The sequence below is a fragment of the Lathyrus oleraceus genome, chromosome 1 (genome assembly GCF_024323335.1).
Source record: "Lathyrus oleraceus cultivar Zhongwan6 chromosome 1, CAAS_Psat_ZW6_1.0, whole genome shotgun sequence".
Taxonomy (NCBI): Eukaryota; Viridiplantae; Streptophyta; class Magnoliopsida; order Fabales; family Fabaceae; genus Lathyrus; species Lathyrus oleraceus.
The window spans coordinates 229,819,669-229,832,906 of record NC_066579.1 but is presented as its reverse complement, the minus strand read 5'-3'; positions in this window follow the sequence as shown (position 1 = coordinate 229,832,906).

The following is a 13,238-nucleotide window of genomic DNA, read 5'->3' as shown; positions in this document are numbered from 1 at the left end:
AGTGGGTTGGTTGTGGTTTAGAGTTGATTGGTTGTTCAGAAGGTGGATTTGGTTGTTGTGCAGGTGGTGGTGTTTGAGGTTGTTCAGATGTAGTTGGATTTGGATGTTTAGGAGGTGACTTTTGGTTCAAGTTTAGAGTGTGATGGTTGTTGAGAGGCCAGAGCACGGGCTTGTAGCTGAGCCAGAGTGGGGGATTGGGGGTCAGATGGTTCGTTGTCGAAGTATAGTACGTAGTATGGTGGGGATTTTGGAGATGGTGATGATGATGGTGAAGTAGCAAGGTTGAATTTAAGTGAGGGTGGATTAGAGGTTCTGGTGGTTGAGGGAGGAGTTTTAAAGGTGGTGTATATTGGGGTGGTTTGGGGAAGAGATGAAGCAAGAGGTTTTATTTTGATAGAGCAAGAGAGAGGTACAAACTTACTTGGAGATCCAGCCAGAGGGACTGGAGGTCTTGACCCAGAGGATTCTCCCAGCCCTGCTTTCTTAGCCTTCTTGGACTTCTCAGAGGGCTCTCGCATCCTCTTCATGAAGTTTGGTGTATTCTCTAGTAGCCAGTCCATTGTGAAGTTAGAGATGTCCACCCGTTGATTGGTAAGGTCCTGTAAATAATAAGCTACTACCTCTGGAGGTTCAATCTTGGAGAACAGGTAGAGTCCGTTGGGAATCTCCCTCCGATCCCCGAGTGCTTCCCAGGAGGTATCAAGTGTTGGTTTGGCTCAGACTTGATCAATGATTCCTATGCTCTTCAGATTTCGAGCATTTAGCGGTCTTCCAGTGTCAATAGTGACATCTTCCATGAGTTTGATCCGGTGTTCTTCTTCTTGGTGATCCACTAAGCCACTCTCAATCAACACATCTGATATGAGTCTCCCCAGAGGGATGTAGTTCCTGGTCTTCATGTTGTTTCTGGTGTCTTTGACTGAGTCTCTGAGGTACTTGAAGAGAAGTGGAGGCAGGCAAAGTTTCAGACCCTTGTGAATGCAGTACAGGATACACTTCTGGTCTGTGTTGATGTAGTCAGAAGAGTTTGATGCAGGGCATTGATGAATGGTGCCTAAGATAATCTTCAACCAGACACAAAGGTTCTGATGTAGCTCTTTGTTCTTGGAATGCTTGCCTTCAACACTCTATTGGAAGATGGTAGGGTTGATTTCCTAGGACAAGTATTTCTCCCTAGGGTTTATGTTGTAAATGCGTCTTTCTCCTGTCTTCTCCATGTTCAGAAGAGAGGCAATGGATTTCTCAGTGATGATTATCTTGACGCCCAGAACGTAGGAGACAATGTAGTGATCATTTGAATCTGTGAAACGCCAGAACTCCTTCACCAAATTTTTATACACAGGGACATAGAGGCGTTGAAAATAGGTTTCCCACCCTTGCATTCTCAACTCTTCAGTTAGGTCTATGCCATTTTTATTCATGTTTTCAAAGTCCACTAGCGACTCACATAGAACTTCCAATTTTTCAAATGGTGTTGCTAGGTGGATGTGAGGCTCACGATCGATGATATGGGGTTCCATGTAGATTGGGGTTGAGACAACGTCGGTGGTTATTGTAGTTTGTTGACTTGAAATGGGTGTTTGCTCCGTTGAACTCATTTGTTGGGAGAAGTTGTAAACTGATTGTTATTGAGAATCCATGAAGAACACAGTTGAAGATAAAGGTTGATGGATGAAGAACTTGATGAAAAATACAATTTCTTGAGGATGATGATGAACTGAGAGAGAGAGAGGGTTCAGTGTGGTCGTAAGTGTAAAGTGTGCAAATGTAGTATGCGAAATGAATTTATACACATTAGGATGCATATAAAACGACAGTAAAGAGAGAGATTAAATGTTCAGACATTAAATGCAGCACGTTAACCAAGTAAGCACGTTTGGAGGAGAATGATTACAGCCCATGATGGAGATCTAATCCCAAATCAGCACACTGCTCGAGGAGATGTCAAGAGTCTGTCGCTTGATTTCTGCTAGACAGTTGTCTAGAAGTTCCAAGGTCAGACGCAAGATGTACCATGTGTTAATTTATCTAATCTTTAGGAATACCAAAGGGTTGGATACTGAGGATTTCTGATTCAGATAACTTCTAACTGGTAGTAGCATCAGAGTCAGATACAGATTCCAGGTGTTTACTTCAGAGTCTTATTTTGCTATTTTAGAGGCACATTTCATTCTGGACAATTTTGAATGTTAAATTTTTTCAAGATAAAAGGGAATCTGTCTTCAGCGAGGGGGTTGGTAAAAATGTCAGCCCATTGATGGTCTGTATCAATAAATATTAAAGTCATTATCCCTTTCTGAACATAGTCTCTAATGAAATGATGTTTTATTTCTATGTGCTTAGCTTTGGAATGCAAAATAGGATTCTTACTTAAACAGATGGCAGCAGTATTATCACAGAAAATAGGAACGTTACTCTAAAAAATTAGAAGGTCTTCAAGTTGATTCTTCATCCAGAGCATCTGAGTAGTGCATAGTGATGGTGATATATGTATTCTGCTTTTGTAGTGGACATAGCTATGGTTGATTGTCTTTTGCTGGCCCAAGATATAAGATTATTTTCTAAGAACTGACAGTTCCCAGATGTACTTTTACTCTGATGTTTTATCATACATCAGGCCCAGGTTATGGGTTCCTTTCAGATACTTGAGGATTCTTTTAACAACTGTTAAATGAGATTCTCTAGGATCTGATTGGAATCTAGCACAAAGACATACACTAAACAGAATATCAGTACGTGTAGCAGCCAGATAGAGAAGAGAGCCTATCATACCACGATAGAGCTTCTGACAAACCTTCTGGCTAATTTCTTCTTTTTCCAGAATGCAGGTAGGATGCATAGGTGTCTTAGCAGGTTTGCATTCAGCCATTTCGAATTTCTTCAGAATTTCTTTTATGTATTTACTTTGATAAACGTAGGTAGCTTCTGAAGCTTGATTGATTTGAATCCCTAGAAAGAACTTTAGTTCTTGCATTAAGCTCATTTCAAATTCTGCCTGCATTAGCTCAGAAAATTCTTGACATACAAAAGGGTTAGCTAAACCAAAAATAATGTGATCAACATATATCTGGCATATCATGACATCATTGTTAATGTTTTTATAGAAGAGTGTAGAGTCAACCTTTCCTCTAATAAAGTCATGTTCCTGAAGAAAGTTACTTAGTCTTTCATACCAAGCTCTAGGAGCTTGTTTTAAACCGTATAGTGATTTCTTAAGTTTAAAAACGTGTTCTGGACAATTAGAGTTTTCAAAACCTGGAGGTTCATTGACATAAACTTCTTATGATATATAACCGTTAAGAAATGAACTCTTGACATTCATTTGATATAGTTTGATAAAATGATTTACAGCAAATGAAACAAGTAAGCGAATAGATTCTAACCTGGCGACTGGGGCAAAGGTTTCGTTGTAGTTAATGCCTTCTTGTTGACTGTACCCTTGTGTCACCAGTCGTGCTTTGTTTCAGACTACTTCTCCCTTTTCGTTCAGTTTGTTTCTGAACACCCATCTGGTTCCAATAATGTGAGTTCCTTTAGGCTTTGGAACAAGATCCCAGACGTCGTTCTTTGAGAATTGATCTAGCTCTTCTTTCATAGCTAGTACCCAGTCGTTGTCTTGAAGTGCCTCATCACAGGAAGTAGGTTCGGTTAGAGATACTAATCCTAGAGGAGTTTCTTCAGATACTTTGAATGTTGACCTAGTTTTGACAGGTTCATCCTTGTTTCCCATAATCAAATCTTCAGAGATGTTGGGGTGACTTCTTGATTTCTTCTGGATGGTTGAGGCTTCAGAATCATCTGGCTTGTGTCTTTCACATACTTCTGGTGCTTTAGTCTTTTCGTCAGAACCTACAAGAGTAATCTCCAAATGTGCAACTTTCTCAACTAGCTTTGACTTCTCAGGGTGAAGCTTATCATCAAATCTAACATGGATTGATTCTTCCACAATTTTGGTTTCTGTGTTGTATACTCTATAGCCTTTAGAGCGTTCTGATTATCCTAACATAATACCTTTTTGTGCTTTTGAATCAAACTTGTTCAGATGTTCTTTAGTATTTAGAATAAAGCAAGAGCATCCAAAAGGATGGAAATAATAAATGTTGGGTTTTCTTCCCTTGCACAGTTCATGGGGAGTATTTTCTAGAATAGGTCTTATAGAGATTCTATTCTGAATATAACACGATGTATTTACTGCTTCAGCCCAAAAGTGCTTAGCCACATTTGTTTCATTGGTCATGGTTCTGGCCATCTCTTGGAGTGTCCTATTCTTCCTTTCTACAACTCCATTTTGTTGTGGAGTTCTAGGACAGGAGAAATCATGGGACATTCCATTAGAATCAAATAGTTCCTCAAAAAATTTATTCTCAAATTCTCCACCATGATCACTTATGACTCTGATGATTTTAGAGTCAAATTCGTTTTTCACTTTAGAACAGAAGCTAGTGAATACAGAGTGAGACTCACTCTTGTGCTTTAGGAATTTTACCCATGTCTAGTGACTAAAGTCATCAACAATAACCAGTCCATACTTCTTTCCATTGACTGACGCTGTCTTAACAGGCCCAAACAGGTCAATGTGAAGAAGTTCCAGAGGCTTACAGGTAGAAACAATATTTTTCTTTTTGAAAGATGTCTTTGAAAATTTACCTTTCTGACATGCCTCACATAGAGCTTCTGAAGAGTACTTCAGTTTAGGTAGGCCTCTGACTAACACGAGTTTATTTAGCTAAGAGAGTTTTCTCATGCTAATGTGGCCCAAGCGTCTATGCCATATCCATTGCTCTTCATGAACAAACATCAGGCATTTTACATTTTGTTCTTTTAGGTCTGAAAGATTTATCTTGTAAATATTGTTTTTCCTCTTGCCAGTGAATAGGACCTTCCATTGTTATGATTAATTGCTTTACATGTTTTTTGATTGAAGATTACATCATAACCATTATCACTTAATTGACTTATTGATAACATATTATGCATTAATCCTTCTACATAGAGAACATCAGATATAGAGGGAAAAGTTCCATTACCAATAGTTTCGGAGCCTCTGATTCTTCCTTTCTGATTTCCTCCGAAACCTACGAAGTAAGCATCTTTAAGTTATAGGCTTTGGAACATAGGCTTTCTTCCCGTCATGTGTCGCGAGCATCCAGAATCCAACTACCATGATTGGTGTCTTAACTCTGCTGCGTAAGATATCTGCAACATAAACAATCTTATCCTTTGGTACCCAAAATCTTTTGGGTCCTTTATGATTAGTTTTCCCAGAGTTTCTTAGAACTTTGGGTTTTCTAGCATTATCAAAACGTTGTGCTTGTGTATGTGTGTAATGATAAGAAAAAGGAGATTTAGGTTTGTCATCTGTAGAAGATTTATCTTCACTAGGGACATACCTTATTCCTCTTTTATTATTCTGACTTACTCCATAAATTATGGAGGCCATTTTTCTCCTTTCTATCCCATTTTTCAGAAACTTTTGAAAAGATTTTTCATATTCATATATTATTGTGTTCGATGTTTGTGGGGATTGAGATAGTGCTTCTTCAAGTTTTAAACATTGTTTATTTGTGGAATCTCTTTCTTTTATCAAAGTTTGATTTTCATCTTTTAGTTCTGAAGCAGTTATCTCAAGCTTAACACATTCTTTGATAGTTCTTTCAAGAATTCCTTTAAAGCCTTAAAGTTTTGTTTAAGTTTCTGATATGAGTTTAGAGTTTCAGAAAGGCATGATTCAATGTCAGAGCGAGAAAGATCAGAAAATACCTCTTCAAGTCAGATTTTCCATCTGATGTATTTCTGGAGGTGGTAGCCATGAGTGCAACATTTTCCTGTTCTTCAGAGTCTGATTCAGATGAATCAGATCCACTGCCGTCCTAGGTGGCCATCAGTCCCTTTTTGGTTCTGAATGAACTTTTTTGAAATTCTCTCTTTTGGAGCTTTCTTTCTTCAACTTGGGACATTCCTTTCTGTAATGACCTGTTTCCTTACATTCATAGCATGTTATTTCTTTGTTTGACTTACTTCTGGAAGTTGATTCTGAGCGATCTCCCTTGGGTCTTGGCCTTCTGAAGTTATTATTCCTTTTTCTCTAGAGTCGTTTAACTCTTCTGGTCAAAAGGGATAACTCTTCTTCATCGTCAGAGTCTTACTTTTCAGAGTCGTCATTGTCTTCCTCTTCAGCTTGGAAGGCTTTGTTCGTTTCTGGCTTACGTCTTTCAGATCTGGACTTTAGTGCTACAAACTTGATCTTCTTTAGAGGTTCATCTTCCTCCAGTTCTATCTGGTGGCTTTTGAGTGAACTGACAAGTTCCTCAAGGCTGATGTTGTTCAGATCTTTTGATAACTTTAGAGTTGTGACCACGGGTCTCCATTTCTTTGGCAAACTTCTAACAATATTTTTGACATGATCTGCAGTTGTGTAGCATTTGTCCAGCACTTTGAGTCTTGTAATTAAGGTTTGAAATCTAGAAAACATTACCTCTACAGCTTCATCGTCCTCCATTTTGAAGGCTTCATATTTCTGAATTAGAGCCAGAGCCTTTGTCTCTTTGACTTGAGAATTTCCTTCGTGAGTCATCATCAGGGAGTCAAGTATTTCTTTAGTTGTTTCCCTGTTGGTGATCTTCTCGTATTCATTGTAGGAAATGGCATTTAGTAGTATCGTTCTGGCTTTGTGATGGTTTTTAAATTCACGCTTCTGATCATCTGTCATTTTGCTTCTAGGAATGGCAACGCCAACGTCAGTCACAGGTGGTGTGTAGCCAATTGTGACTATATCCCAAAGATCAACGTCGTAGCCCAGAAAGAAGCTTTTAATTTTGTCTTTCCAATAATCAAGTTTCTCTCCATCAAAGATTGGAGGTTTAGAATTGTAATTGTCTCTTTCATTGGTGTTGGCCATAGTGTTTTTCTCACGCTGGATCTCTCTACACTGTTAAGTGTTTGATTAAAAAATCAATATCAGAGTCGTAGCTCTAATACCAATTGAAGGTAGAGAAAAACAAGAAAGGGGGTTTGAATTGTTTTTGAAAATAAAAACTTTTTCAGAATTTAGACACACACAGAATAAAATTATGACACAAAAGTTTATACTGGTTCGCTTGAAATTCAAAGCTACTCCAGTCCACCCGACCAAGGTGATTTCGCCTTCAAAAAGACTTAATCCACTAATCTGAAAGATTACACAAACAATCGTCTAAGAGAATAATCCCTTAGCCCTCTCAAGTATTCAGACTGCACAGAGTCACTTGAGGAAATATCTTAGCAATAATATGATTTGTAATGCAATGTGCTTTTAACAAAAAAAGGAAATATTACAGAGTTATAGGAACAACATTTTTTCACGTAAGAGCAACAGCTCTTGAAAACGAAAGAGAGGATGAATAAGAGTTGTTTTGTTCTTGTGTGTCTCAGGTGTCTTCTCTTGTGAAGTATTCAGTCCTTTATATAGGCGTTGAGAAGAACGATTGGAGTTATGATAGGATCTTGGTCATTAAAGACTGTTTATTTTCATTACTCTCCTTGTTTCTTTCTAAAACAGTTTTGTGTGCATCATAATTTCCTTATAGAAATACTTTCTTTCCTAAACCAGATTTCTTCATGGTTACGCGTTCTGAACTGGTGAATTTGTGTCAGAGTCTTGTTAGTCAGAGTTTAACTTTAGAGGTTGCTTTTATCTGACCACATCAGAGTTTCTCTATGCTCTTGACTTCTTCAGATTCAGAGTCTGGATTCAGTCTTCTTTGCTAGAGTTGCTGACTTCTTCCTAATTTGCTGGTACCTTTGTTGATCAGAGTTAGAACCTTCTGGACGCGTTTTCTCTAAGCAACATCTGATAGTTGAATTCTGTATCTGATTATTTGATCAGAGTCCTGCACACTTAAGAAAATTTTCGATAGAGTACCATTTTTGTTTCATCCTTTGTTATCATCAAAATCTTAGAGATACATTGTAGAACCAACTTTGTTCTTACACTATGTTTTTGTTCTCATTAAGTTCAACAACTTGACCCCATCCAACAGATTGACCATTCTCCATAACTTGTTGGGCGTCTTTAAAAGAAGTCATGGATACCCCATTCTTCTTAACATCATTATCATCAACATAAAGAACTTGGAACGAAGTTCCCATAACTTCGTCAGCATCAATATACGAGAATGAAGAGAGATGACTTACCAATATGGCTTTCTCATCACGCACAATCACTAACTTTCTATTTTTCACAAATTGCAACTTCTGATGGAGGGTCGACGTCACTTTCCCAGCTTCATGAATACATGGACGACCCAAGAGACAACCATAGGCGGGATGAATGTCCATCACTTGAACCGTAATCTAAAATAAGCACAAACCTATCTTTAACGGGAGATCAACTTCTTTAATAAAAGTTTTCCTCGAGCCATCAAAGGATTTCACAATTACCCCACAAAACCTCATCGGAGCACCTTGATAAGAGAGCTTGGACATAGTAGACTTTGGCATAACATTGTGAGAAGAGCTAGTCTCAACCAACACATTAGACAAAGCATCTTCTTGATAATTCATGGAAATGTGCAAGGCCAAATTATGGTTCCTCCGTTGTTCAGGAAATTCTTCATCATTAAAGCTTAGGTTGTTACACGTAGTAATGTTGGCCACAATGCCATCAAATTGACCAATTGTTACATCATGATCTACATAGGCTTGCTCCAAGACCTTCTGCAAAGCCTCTCTGTGAGCTTCCGAATTGATCAACAAAGATAAGATCGATATTTTGGTCGGGGTATGCAATAATTGATCAACCACATTATATTCACTTCTCTTAATCAACTTTAGCATTTCATTATGATCAGATTTCTGGTTTACACTGCTAGATTGGCCAGACTGCACAACATGAGTTTCTAACTGAGCTTGCTTACCCATCGAAGTATCTTCAATTCTTTTAGGGGATACAAAAGCAAATACTCGACCACTTCGAGTGACACCACTTACATCAACAATATTCACAATAGAAGAAAGGGAATGGATGGGAACTTCCTTTCCATCTTCAATCATTGTAGCATTGTATTTGTAAGGAACAACTTTATCAGATTCATAGGGTGAAGGACCCGCCAGACAAATAACCAACGGAGAAATGACAAATTTTGGCTATAGTAGGAAATCACAATTGGTTCGGGGATATTGAAATGGGTAACTATGACATTTAAATCATGCTCATCTTCATCCATATCTCTAGTAATCTGAATAAGATTTTCATCCAACATCTCTTGTAAATGTCTATTTACCACAACACACCCTTGAGGGTTTCTTGAACAGATACGACAAGAAACATGATCGTGCTCGTAATAACTTAGCTCACACAAAGGTTCATGCATCTCTACCAAGGATCTTCTAATCAGATTGACATTAATGACACAGTACTTTCTAAGACATCCCTCGACCATATTCATAGTTGCACCACCATGTTTAGGAAACAAATTGGCTTGCACCTTAGGACCAAAGTCTTCAAACGACAATATACCTTTTTGCACTTGTCTTTTCACCTCAACCTTCCAAGCAAGACAATTTTCGATGTCATGACTGGGCGCACCTTGATGGAATGCACAATGATGATCAGATTTATACCACCATGGAAGTTCCTTTAAAATAGCTGATGGAATCCTGGTCTGCACCAAATTCTTCTTTATCAAAGCAAGATAAAATTCCGCATAGGACTTCAGAATCAGATCAAGTTACACTTGTCTTTGGACACGGTTATGTTGATGATTATGTTGATGAGTATGTTGTTGAAATCGTGGTTGATAAATTGGTGCTACTTGAACAATTGGAGAAGGATTAATAACTGGGGTAACCGACGCCACATGCTGATGCGTTGATTTCTTCTCGGAGATCTCCTATGCCTTTCTTGCGAAATAGCATTAGCTATGTGTTCCTTCTTTTTGGTCACACCATTCCCAAATTTCTTGGAATTGCTGGATGAATCACTCTCTTTCACCAATCGTCCCTCACAAACGCATTCTTCTAGCCTCATCTCCATGTTTACCATCTCAGTAAAATCATTGGGAGCACTTATAACCATTTTGTCATAGTAAAACGAACTCAAAGTCTTCAAAAACAACTTTGTCATCTCTTTCTCTTCTAACGGAGGCCTGACTTGCGCGACAATTTTGCATTATCTTTGCGCATACTCTTTGAAAGTTTCCTTATCCTTTTGGGACATAGCAAGGAGTTGATCTCGATCTGGTGCCATGTCAATATTATACTTATATTGACGAATGTAAGACCCTAATTTTGACCCTAAGATCCCTCATGCTATCTCATCATTTGCATTGGCTTTGGGATCACATCTTGGCATCCTCCTCACCCCTCATTCATTGGGTTTGCATGGGGAGAGATCACCAAGCACATTTGATTGTATCATACTTTGTTTTTCTTTGTTTACTAACAAAAATACCAAAAATATGTCCATGTATAGCTTTTGTTTCGTTTGTAGGTAGTGTGTGCATCCACACGTGCCTCATCAAGGTCAAAACTAGGGTTTGAGACCCTCATAGAAAGAAATCAATAAATTAATGGTTTAAAATGGTTATAAACATAATATATGGGTCCCCATGTCCTTCATTTATCATTTTGATCAAAAATTCATCAAGAGTGTGAAGCTTGTTTTTCTTGGAAGCCCAATTCATCTGGGTAACTTGTGTGACTTCATCAATAAGTTTCTTCATCAATTAGTCAAATATATCAAGGCATACTTCATTATACATCATCTTATGCATATATGATCCTCCATGAGCGCTAAAGATCAAGAAAACTTCAAGTTTGCAAGTTGGTTCAAAGAGATTGACAAGAGAAACTCAACTATTCAAAATTGGGTTCCCTAGACCCATCAACTATATTTTTTGTCATATGATAAATCATTACTCTTTAATTGTTTTAAAATACTTATCACTTTCCAAAAATCATGAATTTTTTTGTCTAAGGTCCTTTGACCTTGTTTGACCTAGGATAAATCCCTTGGTCATTTATTTGGTGTTTTAAATAGATTTGAGGTTTTGTCCATATTAAAATGAATTTTATTTCATTTTAAAATTGATTTTTAATTGATTAAATGTTTAAAAATTATGGTGAGCCATTTTCATGGTTTTGTGATATTTGACTTTCTGTTTGGGCCTTGGTCATGGTTGACTTGACTTTTATTTGATCAATACCATTTGATTTAGCGGATGGATGAAATTTACATTTCATCTCCCTAAATGAATGGATGGTATTGATCAGATGAAATTCCTCTCATGATCTATTTGTGTTTCTATTTCCCCTTCCCTCTTAATCTTCACCCCTATTCTTTCCCAATCCATCATTTGACCAATGATTTCTCTAATGTCTAAATGCTAGCTGGTTCATCAATGACCTTGTGTCATATGAATCAACACAAGTCTGATTGAGATAGGTCCTTCCCATTTCTTTTAGTGTGTGGTATGTTTTAGGAGTTTGGTTCTTTGTACCAAATCTCTAACATGCATTAACACCTATATTTTTATTGCTCGGCCTCAGATAGTTGTGACTTCTACATAAGTCCAATTACGATTTCTTAACATAGAGCTAAATTTGACCCTCAAGCCATAGCATTCTAGTAAGTGAGATTTTAAGTCTCCCATTCTTCATGGCATTGTGTGGGAACTTGACATTTTTTCAATTCATGAGAGCCAGTGGCATACTTGTTGATTTATCCAAGTTGGAGAGATGATCTGATGGATATGACCTTCCCACCACACCACCGGAGCTAGGGCTCCGGTCATCTTCTCCGGTGGACCTCACTGGACTGGTCCACCACTAACTTTCACCAAAATGAAAAACAAGGACATGATTTTAAAGAAAAAAGCTCAGGAGCTCGAATCTATCCTTAATTTTCTCCAATTCCAAGTATATTGAAAGATACATGGATTTGTATTTTGAGGATCATGAATTGAGTTGCTTCAATTTGACCTCAAAGCAACTTAATGTTGTTGCCTACATTGGTAGGACTTCAGCAAACCAACAATCAATCAAAATGGATGAGAAATGAGGGAGAATCGAAGAAGAGAATTTTATGAAATCTCACCTTTGGGGAGCTTCAAATTAACTCGATCTTGCTTCCAATTTGGCTCGGCTTGACTCTAGAAGCTTGCAGGAGATGATATTGATGATTAAAAATCTTGGACTCTTGGAGTTTCAATTCCAAAACAGAATAAGAGTTGAAACTCGATTTCTCAAGCAACCTATCCTTTCAATGAGGTTTAGGGAAGAAGGGGGTCGAAGCTTGGGCAAGAGGATCCTTTTTCTGATCCCCAAGGTCATGTATTTATAGCCATGTTACTTTCTTTTCACACACTTCCAAACTTTGGCCAAAAATAAAAATGTGAAGTGCATGCTTGCATGGGCGTATGATAGGCCCATGAGATGATGTAATCGGGTCCAAAAATGATCATGAATAATGCTGAAAGTCTAACATGAGGCCATGCATTTGTAATTGAGAAATGATCATGTGATTCATCCAATTGGAACCATGAAGTGTAACCATGCACAAGTCATTCAAATCTTAGAAAAATGAGGTGATGTTGGACTTTTTGGAAAGGTGACATCAATGGGAACAACTCTGATGTTGAACACGTTTCCATTTGATGCTTTGATAATGACGAATTGTATGGTGGAAGTTTGCGAAATCAAACATGGTTGAAATTTTTATAAGTACAAAGTCAAATATCCATTTCTTCCACCTTGAATAACTTTTTCTATGAGCTTCAAATGGAAAAGGTTTCTTCATCGAAGTTGTATCTCTTTCAATCCTAATCAATTTGATCACACATTTGACCTCATTTGGATTTGGCATGAAGGAGTTATGCACTTTAGAAGTTTTGGAAAATTGCTTCTTCAATGGTAATGGCCCAAAATGACCTATAATATTTCCTCTTGGCATATGCCCTTGCAAGTTGAATTTGAAGTTTATCAAAGAATAAAAGTTGGAGAGGACATCTTGGAATTGATCAGGAAACTTTGATGGCCTTCATATCATAAGAATTGAGCAAGTTATGGTCCTAGGTAGTTGACATCCTAAGTAGGGCACAAACAAAATGACCTATAATCTTTCACCATAAAAAATGACTTTCCAGGAAAAACTAGATCTTGATGTCAACATAAACGTTGTTTGGAATGTCATAAAGAGTAAATTTTCTATTGGAATCACTTTCATATGACAAAATTGTAGGAGATAGGGTCTAGGGAACCCT